General features: G+C 47.8%; 1 long non-coding RNA gene across 1 annotated transcript in view; it reads right to left on the reverse strand.

Moving 5' to 3' along the window:
* Window positions 1-1,662: 1,662 nt before the first annotated feature.
* Window positions 1,663-13,371, reverse strand: part of LOC109280339 (uncharacterized) — a 28,966-nt gene continuing 17,257 nt past the window's right edge. The window contains exon 4 of the long non-coding RNA XR_002086621.2: window positions 1,663-12,783. This is a non-coding gene — a long non-coding RNA (uncharacterized LOC109280339). The remainder of the gene's footprint in view (window positions 12,784-13,371) is intronic.

The raw sequence follows: 13,371 nt of genomic DNA on the forward strand, positions 1-13,371 counted from the left end.
AAACCAGTCCCTGAACACTTTATCCCTCTCCTTTAACCTGGTCCCAGCAACAGTCTTTCACTGGGCCCAGCAGCACAAGCTTCAAAGCCCTGGGTTAATCTACACCACAGGGCTCAGTTACAAATATAAAACAAACTAAAATGAACACTCACAAGCACAGACAGGTCTCATCCTGTTGTCTTCCTTTGAGAAATCCTTCTTCTCTATACAAACATTCCCCACTTCCTCTTCCTGTCCTTTTATTTCTGGTCAGCCAGTCCATTTTCCCTCATTATTGCTAATTGCTGGAACCAGCTGAGGCCTCTCAGCTGAGTGGCTTGTTACTGGCTGGCTAATTGATCCAGTATTACAAGCAACAAAATAAAATAAAGCCCTGTGTTTGTTCCCTTCTGAGGAGAAACTGCCTGTCTTGTCTTGTCAACAAACAAAGATTCCTGTTAGTAGCTGCCCATTATGAGCCTTGTATTTTATATTCATGCTCAGCATTGACTGCATTTAATCTGCTTCAGAGTTGGTTTCCATTACTGAGTACTTATTGTTTATTAGGGCTGTGCGAAGCTTCGGTCCCTGATTCAATTCGGCGGAAGTGGCTGAATCCAAATCTAATCAGGAGACCCTTTAATCCCCTCCAGATCAAATTGGAACCTCCAAATTGATTCAGACATAGACACAGCTTTAAATATTTTTTCTATATGCCTCAAGGTACCAGGTGGCTTGTCAATGCTGTGATGCTGGGGCACATGGAGCATCCCACAGAAGCATAGGGGGTCGGTAGCAGACCCAGAAGTGGACCAGAAGCACTTCCAGTCCAGTTGCAGGTCTGCAGGGGAGGGCCCCTCCCCCTCCGACACCTGTGTGCCCCCCTCCCCCGCTCGCCAACTGGTGCCTCCTGGATCTGGGGGGCACCTGGGGTCCCCCTGTGGCTGATCACCAAGCCAGGGAGGTACAGGGGGGCCCCCCAGTGTGTTCCCCGGCAGACCTGGAAGTGCACCAGAAGTACTTCCAGTCCATTTCCAGGTTTGACACCAAGTATGCAGGGAGGTCCCTTGTGCTCCTGTGGGACGCTCCATCTACCTCAGCATTGCAGCGTTCACAAGCCACACCTGGTACCTCAAGGTATGTAGAAAAAACATTTAAAGCTGTGTCTACGGCCGAATCGCTGACTATCTGAATTGGCATTGAATCTTCAGATCCTGATTCCGCTGAATTGAATTGGGGACAGTGGTCTGAATCAACTAATCAAATCACCGTCTCCGATTCAGGCCAAAATCGAATCAAATACAGCCTATTTTACACACCCCTACTGCTTATAGCTGCAGTTTAATGACAGGCAAGGCATTTAATGAAGTTTCCTTGAATGCAAATGTAACCCTTCTGCCAGGCACTGGTCAGCAGCCAGAAGAGCCAGGTTCACATTTTGGGGCATCCAATGAATTATACCAGTGGGTCAATTCCCCACCAAGAAATCTGGAAACACTAAATTTGACCAGGGTATTCCACAGGGACAACCCCATTCTTGCAAGCAGTATAAACCAACCAACACAAATTTATTATCAACACATAAATAAAACTGTTTAAAAAACAAACAAACCCTTAAGCACAATGTAAACTACTGTAATCTAGAACTACAGTTCATAGGTTGAACCTCTTTAGAGAGACTTCACTCCAGGCCAGGCCAGTCTGGGACTTGGGGTTCCCCAAAGGGTTAGTTCCTGGGTTCATGCCAGAGTGGTCTTATAATTGGGGTTCACCACGCATCAGGAAGCTGTTTGTGGTCGGCAGTTTAGTTGTGGTGCAAGGGGCCCCTCATCACTCCTAGAGAAGTGGTAGAGAGCCAATCTTTGCTCCCATAGAGAGGCTGCATATGAGTGTGTGTGTGTGATGGGAGGTGACTGCAGTTCCAGCCAGCATGCAGACACCCCAAAACTTCTTGGCTGGATTATACAGCCTGCTGAAATGGAAAGTGTAGGACAAACCCAAAAGGGAGTCAGGTTGATTACTGGCTACAGCTGGCCCCAACCACACAGCTTGGCTGGAGCAAAGGACCAGCAAAAGAAACAAAGAGGAAAAGCCAGGCCTACCCTCTAGGCCTGGGCTGCAGGTAGTTTGAGTCACACGGCTCCACTGAGAGCAGAAAGCTGTAAACCTCAACCCCAGTTCAAAGACGGCAGGATTAGAAACTCCCAAATTTCAACCCTGTTTCAAATTACCAGGCCTAATTCCTGGCCAGCCAACACAAGGAACCAATACCCTCCTCCCCAGTATTAATCCCTTAAAACCTCAGAAAAGAAGGAAGAAAAGGAGGAGAGGAGTTTCCAGACACTGTGACAAGTCTCCTTCTCTCTCTCCTCTACCTGAGAGTCCTTCTCCCTTGGAAAGGACATTACTCTTCAGCAGCCCTTAGCAACTTCTCCTCTTCCCCAAACAGCCTAGCTGACCTTATATCCCTTAGCATGACATCACTGTCCAGTCAGGGGGTGGCACACTCCAGTCTCTCTCTCAACCCATCTGCCTGAAAAAGTCTTTTCTTTGCTCGCCCTGACCAATCAGGCTAGAGGATTTTACATATCTTACCCAGATAGAAGGCCCCAGCTTTCCATCTGCAGACCATGTGGCCAGAACAACAGGGGACCTCTTGCCCACATAGCCAGAGTGCATGTTTTCTCCTCAGCAACAGGCCAGAGAAAAGGAAAGAGGAAAAAAAAGATACATACAGAAAAAAACCACAATACACAACCAAAAGGACACACACTGCCATACACAGCACAGGAGTGTGTGGTTGTTACACCTATATAAAATGAGGGGCTTTTTCCCCCATGCTGATTGAATAAATGCAGCAGTGTAATGGACCTATGCCATTTCTAGGACTTCTTTGAATAATATATTTAAAAAAATACTTTATCCCAAACTTAATTTTATAGCCTACAGGTTGCTTTAATTGAAACCTTGAGCTTCCCACATCAATTATTTATATTTCATAAATACCATACAATACTTTGATTATTTATACTCATTGCTATAAACTTTCAAAGGCTTAACAACTGATCTCAGAGAGTGCATTGCAAAGACTGCTCATCAAGAAAAGTCTTTTCTGATGGTCCATGTTATTCTTTGAGGATGTATGCTTAGTCTGGCTGGCTGTCATCCTCTTCCCTCTCGTGGTTATCCAATGTGTCCAGAAGCAAGGGATTTTTCAGTATCTTTTATTTGACAAACTGTATCCTTGGGAGAGAGATTGGACAAGCTTCTGGGCACAAAGTGCCCTCCTCCATGTCTATCCAACCACACTCTCAGCCCTACCTCCCTCAATCAGTTAACTGTCTTGTTTATCCCTATTGACCTATTCAATCCACTTTCACCTCTCTCAGGAGGGCTCCCTCCCCCTATCCTTTATATTTAAATTCCCCTCTATTTAGAAATCATGTTTTCTGCAACTCCATTCATAGCATTTGATAAAGTAGGCTTTCACCTACAAAAACTTAGTATCATAGTACTTAGGGTCAGATGGGACCTAAACAGATCATCAGGTCCGACCCCCTGCCCCATGCAGGAACAGGTGCCAGGATCATATCACCCCAGCCAAATATCTGTCCAGCCTCCTCTTGAAGACCCCCAAGGTAGAAGAGAGCACCACCTCACTTGGGAGCCCATTCCAGAGCCTGGCAGTCCTAACTGTAAAGTAATGTCTCCTGATGTCCAGCCTGAACCTTCTAACAATTTGTTACCATTATTCCTAGTAACCCCAAGTAATGCCTGGGGGAACAGAGCTTCCCCCAATTCCCACTAGTTCCCCCTTGTGAGTTTGTAAATGGCCACCAGATCCCCCCTCAGCCTTCTCTTGTGAAGGCTGAACAGGTTCAGGTCCCTTAGCCTCTCCTCGTAGGGTCTGCCCTGCTGCCCCCGATCATGCGAGTGGCCCTCCTCTGGACCCTCTCCATGTTATCCACATCCCTCCTGAAATGCGGCGTCAAGAACTGGATGCAGTACCCCAACTGCGGCCTGACCAGTCGCATAGAGGGGGAGGATCACCTCCTTGGACCTGCTTGAGATGCATCTGTGGATGCATGACAAGGTGCGGTTGGCCTTCCTGACCGTGTCCCCACACTGTCGGCCCATGCTCATTTTGGCATCAATAATGACACCAAGATCCTTTTCTGCCTCTGCACTGATAAGAAGGGAGTTCCCCAGCCTGTAGGTATGCTGCTGGTTTTTCCTCCCCAGGTGCAGTACCTTGTACTTGTCAGTGTTGAAACCCATCCTGTTCACATCCGCCCACCCCTGTAACCTGTCTAGGTCCGATTGCAGCCTATTCCTCCCTTCTAGTGTGCCCACTTCCCCCCACATCTTAGTGTCATCTGTGAATTTGAACAGGGTGCTTTTTACCCCCTTGTCCAAGCCGCTGATGAAGATGTTGAACAGTGCAGGCCCAAGGACTGAGCCCTGTGGGACCCCACTGTCCACATCCCTCCGGGTCGAAAATGACCCATCCACCACCACTCTCTGGGTACGGCCCTCCAGCCAGTTAGTGATCTATCTGATTGTGTAGGTGTTGACGCCACAGTCTCCTAGTTTTTTAATGAGAATGGGGTGAGAGACAGTGTCGAAGGCCTTCCTAAAGTCCAGAAAGACTATATCCACCGTGACACCTGCATCCAGGGATTTGGTGACCTGGTCATAGAAGGCCACCAGGTTGGTCTGACAGGACCTGCCTCGAATGAACCAATGTTGGTTGCCCCTAAGTATAGTCTCCCCTGCTGGCTCCTCATGGACATGCGCCAGGATAATTTTCTCAAAAAGCTTACCCAGGACTGAGGTAAGACTAACTGGCCTATAGTTTCCTGGGTCCTTCTTCCTCCCTTTTTTGAAAATGGGAACCACATTGGCCCTTTTCCAGTCCTCTGGCACCACACCAGAGCACCACAAGTGCTCGTAAAGCCATGCCAGGGGTCCCGCAATGACCTCTGCTAATTCCCTCAGCACTCTGGGCTGGAGATCGTCAGGACCAGCTGATTTAAATGCATCCAGCCCCTCCAGAAGTTCCCTGACTAGATCCTTACTTACCCTAGTTCTGGGTGCGCCTCCCCTGGTGCCTACGGAGGTCCCGGTGGGGGGATGACCCGGTCCCTGCTTAGGAAAATAGAGGCAAGAAATTGTTAAATAGGTTAGCTTTGTCATCTGGTGCAACGACCAGATTTCCTAACGTGTCTTGCAGAGGCCCCACGTTACCTGGTACCTTCTTTTTGCCCCCTATGTATTTAAAAAAGGACTTCTTGTTGTCCTTGATCTGGGTAGCTACTCCCAGTTCCATCTCCGCCTTGGCCTTCCTGACCTCCCCGCTACAGCCCTGAGCAACCCAGGTATAGTCCTCCCTGGTGATGGCCCCTCCCTTCCATTGGGTGTACGCCTCCTTTTTAGCTAGGAGACGTTCCTGTATGCTTTTGGTGAGCCATGGGGGCTTTTGTGCCCTCTTGCCCCCTTTGATCCATGTTGGGATTACCTCCCTTTGGGCTTGGAGGATCGTCTCCTTAAGGAACAACCACTCTTCTTGGACACCTGACTCCCCTCCCCTCCGGGACCTCAGTGCCTCCCCGACTATTCTCCTTATCTCATTGAAGTCCGCCCTCCTGAAGTCCAGGGTTGCTGCCTTGCTGCAGGCCTTTGCCACCTTGCGCTGGATGGTGAATTCAAGCAGGCAATGACCGCTGTCACCCAGGTGGTTGAGCACTCGCAGACCCCTGACCAGGTCATCGCCCATGGCCAGGACCAGGTACAACAAGGCATCTCCCCTGGCGGGGCTGTGCACCTCCTGTGGAGCCCAGAACTCGACACAATACTCCAACTGTGGCCCGACCAATGCTGCATAGAGGGGAAAGATCACCTCCCTGGACCTGCTTGTGATGCATCTGTAGATGCACGACAAGGTGCAGTTAGCCTTACTGACTGCTTCCTCTCATTGGCAGCTCACATTCATCCTGGAGTCAGCAATGACTCCAAGATCCCTTTCTGCCACCATGTTGACAAGAAGGGTGTTCCCTAGCCTATAGGTGTGTTGCTTGTTCCTTCTCCCTAGATGCAGCACCCTGCACTTGTCTGTGTTGAATTGCACTATCCTATTCTTATCCACCCACCTCTGTAATTTGTCTAGATCCAGCTGGATTCTGTCCCTCCCCTCCAGTGTGTCTACCTTGCCCCACAACTTGGTGTTGTCAGCGAATTTGGACAGTGTGCATTCCACATCCAGATCACTGATAAAGATGTTGAACAGTACAGGCCCCAGGACCAAGCCCTGGCGGACGCCACTGCCCACATCCCTCCAGGTTGGAAACGACCCGTCCACCACCACTCTCTAGGTGCAACCATCTAGCCAATTTACCACCCATCTGACTGTGTAGGCATCAATGCCACAGTCACCAAGTTTCTTTAAGAAATGTGGTGGGAAACGATGTCAAAGGCCTTCTTAAAGTCCAGGAAGATAACATCCACCCCTACACCCTCGTCCAGGGACTTTGTGACCTGATCATAAAAAGAAACCAGGTTAGTTAGGCAGGACCTGACCTCAATGAACCCATGCTGGTTGGCCCTGAGCATTACCTCCCCTGCTGGCCCTTGCAGATGTGCTCCTTGATAATTTTCTCAAAGGTCTTCCCAAGGACCGAGGTAAGACTGACTGGCCTATAATTGCTGGGGTCCTCCTTTCTCCCCTTCTTGTAAATGGGGACCACATTAGCCCTTTTCCAATCCTCTGGTACCTGGCCAGTGCCCCATAAGTGCTCATAGAGCTGTGCCAGGGGCCCCATTATGACCCCCACCAATTCCCTCAGCACCCTCGGGTGAAGGGCATCCGGACCTACTGATTTAAACACATCCAGCCCCTCCAAAAGTTCCCTAACTAGGTTGTCCCTGACTCTAGGCATGGCGGTGCCTCCCCTGGGTCCGTCCACATTCTAGTGGGGGAGATGTCCCAGTCCCTGTTCAGGAATATGGAGGCAAAGAATTTGGTAAAGAAGTCAGCTTTTTCGTTTTCCGCAATCACCAGATTGCCAAGTCTATCTTGTAGGAGCCCCATGTTACCTGGTCTTCCTATGTATTTGAAAAAGGACTTTTTATTATCCTTAATTCTGGTTGCTAGCCATAGCTCCATCTCAGCCTTGGACTTCCTAACAGCCTCCCTGCAGTCCTGAGCAACAGAGGTGTAACCCTTCTTGGTGATAGCCCCTTGCTTTCACTGTTTGTACACCTCCTTTTTTGCCCTCAGGATGCCTTTGCCGAGCCATGGGGGCTTCTTAGCACTTCTGCCCCCCTTGGGGTGCATTGGGACTGGCTCCCTTTGAGCTTGGAGGATTGTCTCCTTGAGGAACAACCACCCGTCTTGGACTCCCATCTCATTGAGGCTCCGAGAGCCCAATGCCTCTCCTACTAACCTTTTTAGCTTACAGAAGTAGGCTTTCCTGAAGTCAAGGACCTCTGCCTTGCTGCCTTTCACCACCCTGTGCTGGATATTAAATTCCAGCAGGCAATGAACACTGCTGCCCAGGTGGTCGAGTACCTGCAGACCCATCACCAGGTCATCACCTGTGGCAAGGACCAAGTCCAGCAAGGCATTTCCCCTGGTGGGACTATGCACCTCCTGAGTTAGGTGGAGGTCCTGTATCCCGGCTAGGAACCTACATGAGTGGTCGGAACTGGCTGACTGCTCCTCCCAGCAGATGTCTAGGTAGCTTAGGTCACCCACATCCCTTGCCTTTACAGCCTCCGTGAGCTGACCTGAGAATTCCAGGTCTGGCTCATCCCCCTGGTGAGGTGGTCTGCAGCAGACGCCCACTAGTAGACTCTGTAGTAGAGTCCCTTTCCCCACACCCCGCCCCTTGCATTCTTACCCAGAGCACCTCATTTTGCCCCTTCTCTGACCCCATCCTGATCACTGAGGACATGTATTGCTCTTTGATGTATAGCACTACACCCCGCCTCTTTTCCCTGCTCTGTCTCGCCTGTACAGCCTGTATCCCTCGATGTCCACTGCCCAGTCGTGCCTCAACTTACGCTTCTCTGAACCAGTTTGTCTCTAAGGGTAGAAACAGATGTTGTCAAATGAAGTTGATTATCTGTCACAGGATACATCCTGCCATAGCTGATTTCATTTTCTTGGGTGAAACACATGTTGCCTATCATCCCACATCGAGCAGGGGCCCAATGTGTGACAACAGGCAATGAGTTCATGGGTGGATCTAGAATGTTGAAAAGGTTTGTACAGATGGTATGGTGCCTCAGCCCATATAAAACAACATGTATTTTTCTTCAGTTAAAAATAAACTAGAAGCTTTATCAATATGCTAAGGGCCTAGGGCTATATTATTCAGTTTAAGATTGGAGCAAAAACAAAAAACAATCTGCAGGGCTGTGAAATAGGAGCTTCATTACCAGGAGTCAGGAACAGACAGCAGAATGGAAGAACAAAAGATAACTTGACTAATGGAACCTCAAGACCATTAAAAAGAAGAGAAGTTCATTAACACCTGTGAAATGAAAAGTTTAGAAGGGAGAAGATAGATTGTAATGAGCCATGAAGTCCATTGACCCTCAGCACTGCCTGACAAGAAATGTTGCTGCCACTCCCAGGCAGTTGGTTTTAAACTCTGAATCAACCAGGAATCAAAGAGAGGTGTAAGTGCACCACTGCACTTCCCCTCCCCCATTGATCCACCTCTGAATGTGTTCCCCTTGCTCAAAGATTCCCCGAGTCCCTCACTACCCCATTACTCTGTCAGGCTCTGTGCTGAGTCCATGCCAAACCATGCCTCATGCACAGGCAGGGGGTGGCACAGGTCCCAGAGCAAGTTGGCATAGCAGAGTAAGGAAGTGCAGGAGCCAGGAAATCCCTGGAGTCTCACGCATTCACACTGGGACCTAGGCTGACCCGTGTCTCCTCATGAAGCATGGGTCAGCCTAGGTCCTGGAAAGAAAGTGCGGGGTGGCACAGGACCTGGGAAATTCCCAGCCAGAAATTCCCATGCTGGGTCCCACACTGACCCATGCTTCATGCAGATGCATGGGTCAGCACAGATCCTGGGTGTGGAGGCATAGGGTGCTGGAAGTTTCCCAGGTCCTACATTATCCCGTCCTCCTTGTGAGAACCTGTACTGACCTCTGTCTCCATATGAAGCACTGGTCAGTGTGGGACCAAGTGTGGGTCCCAGCATGGAGGCACAGCCCTAACTTTCCCCACTTACAAAAAGGTGTCCTGATATTTACCATAGGTACATCTCTGTAAGCGAGGAAAGCCAAACAGCTATTCTGAGAGCTTGAGGGACCTGATCATACATGGGAATTCCCAGGGTGCTGAGGATCAGGCCCCTGGAGCACCTGGGGTGGCCAGAGAACGTAGCCAGTTCCAGGTGGCCCACATTCTCTTGCCACAGAGCAAATAGACATATGTGGCAATAAAGTGGCACTGTTTTACACTAGTTTGTGTTGCAGCCACTGATGTGGTACAACAAAGAGTTAGAGACATCTATTTGCTCATCATTTGTGCCATGATAAAAATGTTTATAGCGGCATATATGTGACATTGAGCAACATCTGTTTCTACCCTAAGATTCTGGATTTTGGGTTGTAGCTGTGTTGATCAAAGGACACAGGCAGGCAAGGCTCTTTGGGTAGATGTGATATCTTTTATTAGACTAACTGAGTAGTTGGAAAAAAGTTCTTCGCAAGTTTTCAGGTGCAATCACCCTTCTTCAGGCATAGAGTCTCTTCTGTTTTGAGTCTCCAAGGAATGAAAGAAGCTAAAAGTGTGACAGGATGTCAATGAGAATGTAAATAGGTAGAAATTAGGAAAACAAAAGGTACAGCAGGGAAGGGGAGAGGGAATGGGGCGAAATGGGGGGGGGGGGGAAGCCAAAGGTGAGTAAGGGAGACTACAGATTTTCAAGGTAAAAAAGAGGCTGTCTGTGAAAAAGTAAATTACTGGAAATTAAGAAGACAAAGGGCAGAAAAAGAGGGGAGGAATAAGGGAAAGAAAAGTGTAAGAGGTCAGGTCTAGCAGGTACCTGGTGAATCAGATGTCAGGCAGGTTGTAATATGTCATAAATCCAATGTCTATATTCAGCCCATGATTTTTTGTATCCAGTAGATTTATGAAGTGAAGTTCATAGGCTTATCTACAAAAGGTGTTTTGTAAGTTCCCTTTGAGGATTAGAACTGAGAGATCTGAGAGGGAGTGATTGCCTTGTGAGAAGTGGGCCATCCTGGTAGAAAATATGACACACAGAAACTGATAAACATGGTTATTTAGAATAGTGACTCAGTGTTTTTGGTGGGCTCCCTGAAAAAAATATTACTGAAAATAAAATCCTGACTGCCTCCCTTGTGGCTGCTGTGGCCTGGCTGTGCAGCCTGCCAGGGAGGCAGGAAGGGGGGAGTGGGGCTGTCAGTATGGCAAGATGTGTTGACCCAACTGCCTGACACAAGTACAGCGGAATTATTTACTCCACCACAACACATGTGTAGACGATGACTAGGGCTGGCTGGGGCATGAAGGTGCTACACTGAGAGGGCTGCCTGCCAGCTACCTCTGCACTGTAGCACTCTCATGCCCCAGCCAGCCCCTCTGCAGCATGTTGAGCCAGGGGGAAACAGCTTTGGGCTGGCAGGCTGACACCCTGGGCTTCCTGCCAGCTGGGGCTGTATCACCCTGGTTCAACATACTGTTGTTCTGGGTGCACGTGTAAATGCTACGCCCAGGAGAAATAAACTCCAGCGCAAATTACAGTGGAGTTTATTGCATTGCATTAAAATTTTGTGTAGATGTGCCCAGGCACAAATCTCCTGTGGCTAGTCAAGAAGTTGGAGAGGAAGGATTTTCCCAAGGTATTACAGCACTCTTTTCAACTGCTCATGAGATGCTTTTGCTTTGAGCCTGCACATACAGTTGAATAAGATAGTTTGGCTGGGGCATACAGCAGTGGCTCTCACAAAGAGCACCAGATTTTCCAGAGTGGATCAAGACAATCCCCCTTTCTGGAATGGAAGGGAGAGAGTTCAACCTGTTTCAGTCCTGCTTACTTCCAAATATTAAAAATAATTAATCACATCCCCTCCAGCAAAAAAAAAAAAAAAAGAAGAGAGATGAACTTAAACTCAGAGAAAAATAGAAATTAACAGAGAAAAAAATATTGAAAATAAAATCCTGACTCCTAAAAATGTCTAAAAATAGAAATTAATAGAGAAAAGTAGAGATTAACTGAAACTCTACTCAGCACTGGTGAGACCGCAGCTGGAGTACTGCGTCCAGTTCTAGGCACCATACTTTAACAAGGACGTGGACAGGCTTGAGAGAGTCCAAAGAAGAGCCACCCATATGATCAGAGTCTTACACAGGAAGCCATACAAGGAAAGGCTGAGGGATCTGGGACTCTTCAGCCTGAGGAAAAGAAGACTGAGAGGGGACCTGGTAGGAGCTTACCACTACCCTAGGGGAATACATCAAGGGTTCGGTGAGGAACTGTTCACCAGGGCACCCGATTGGAAAACCAGGAGTAATGACCATAAACTCCTGGAAGATCGATTCAGGCTCAACATTAGGAAAAACTTCTTCATAATCAGGGTGTCCAGACTGTGGAATAAACTCCCTCCAGAGGTGGTGCAATCACCTACCCAGGAATCCTTCAAGAGGAGAGTAAACAGTCACCTTGCTGGGGTCACCTGACCCCCAGTTGTCTTTCCTACCTAGTGCAGGGGGGCTAGACCCAATGATCACCCGAGGTCCCATCCAGCCTTACAATCTATCAATCTATGAATCTATAAACACTACGAGATTCTAAAGAGATAGAATACTTGTTCTTTAGTTATTTTTAAGGCATTGCTTCAAGAAGTAACATGCTTAACCTTAGCTCAAGCTGTGCTTGTTTTTTTCCTCAGACCTGAAGAAGTGCCTTGCACTTGAAAGCTTGTCTGTCCATATCTATCCCAACCCTGCAGTTGGGCCAATAAAAGAAATCACCCACAAAAATCCTTGACTTGTGCATGCTTGTTCTTTGCTTTCTGATTTCTGAACCTTTAGAGTTAAACTTGCTTCACACTTCCAAGTTCTTCTCTAGTCATGAGGACCAGAAATACATTTTAATAAAATAAAAATGGAAATGTTTCCAGACACTGAGGCTTTGAGACAGACATCAAATATCTCAATATTCACTACAAAAATCACCAGATGAGCAAAACAGCTATAGCCTGAACAAAGACCCCTGCAACCCCTCCTCTGCTGTGCTTAGGCCCAGGTTTTTATGACTGAGATCAGAGGAATGCATGCTTCTCTGATAGCCATACAGGCAGTCCTCAGACTTACCACACAATTGGTTCCTGAAAACCATGTCTTAAGTCAAAACGTTGTAACTCGGAACCAATTTTCTCATAAGAAACAATGTTATAAATGGGAGATTGGTTCCTGAACCAAGGCCTGATACCCTATTTTCACCAAAAATACCACAGAATTTTGTACTCGATCAATTATAGATGAGTAATATAGCTACATGAATATATTTATATTGTAAATAGCAATCATATTGATTTGGAAGGACTTCTCTGAGGTGACTTTGCTGGACTTTTTGAAGGGTTCTTGGCTGGAGTCTTCTCAGGAGTCTTGGCTGCAGGTTTTTCTGGAGTCTTGTCTGCTTTCTTAAAGAAAGTGTCCAAGGAAGTTTGGACAGATATTCTCCAGGGAGATGGGTGACATGGCAAACTTGTTCGCTGGCATGGCATCACATCGGATCAAGCGTTGTAAAGTCAAAACTGATGTCAGAAAGTTGAAACAGGGTGTCAATTTATAAACCTTGTAAGTGCGAAACGTTGTAACTCAAAACATTGTAAGTTGAGAATTGCCTGTACTGTGGGTGGGAGGGAAAGGACCTGTCACCCTTGGGCAAGGGCCTTAGGTATCGTTAAACTGGTGCAAAAGGCTACGCAGACACTGATTTAATTGAAGCAAGTTATACTTTTTTGCTTTAAGCTTGCTGGGTGGACTTCAGAGATAGCCACTACTTTTCTCCCCATGTTTCCAAGCATTCATGGGAAAAAGCCTTTCCAGCTGCTCTGGCTCAATGACTATCTTTACTGAAGCAGAGTGTGTGCCTTCTGCTTGGGAGGAACCAAGGTTCCTGGAAGGAGGTGTAGAACCTTTTCCTACGTCTCTGTTTCTGGGTTTGGGAGAGAAGGTGAGTCTTCCCTTGGGAAGACGGCTTCTTTTCTTGCCTTCTGTTCCTTTAGGTATTACCTACAGATTCAAGTGCTTAAGGTTAATGTCACCATTAGATTATGTGGTCTGACTCCTGTGTAACACGTGGCATCAAATTCTACCCAACTACCCCTACACCATGACCA

This window comes from Alligator mississippiensis, chromosome 1 (assembly GCF_030867095.1).
Source record: "Alligator mississippiensis isolate rAllMis1 chromosome 1, rAllMis1, whole genome shotgun sequence".
NCBI lineage: Eukaryota > Metazoa > Chordata > Crocodylia > Alligatoridae > Alligator > Alligator mississippiensis.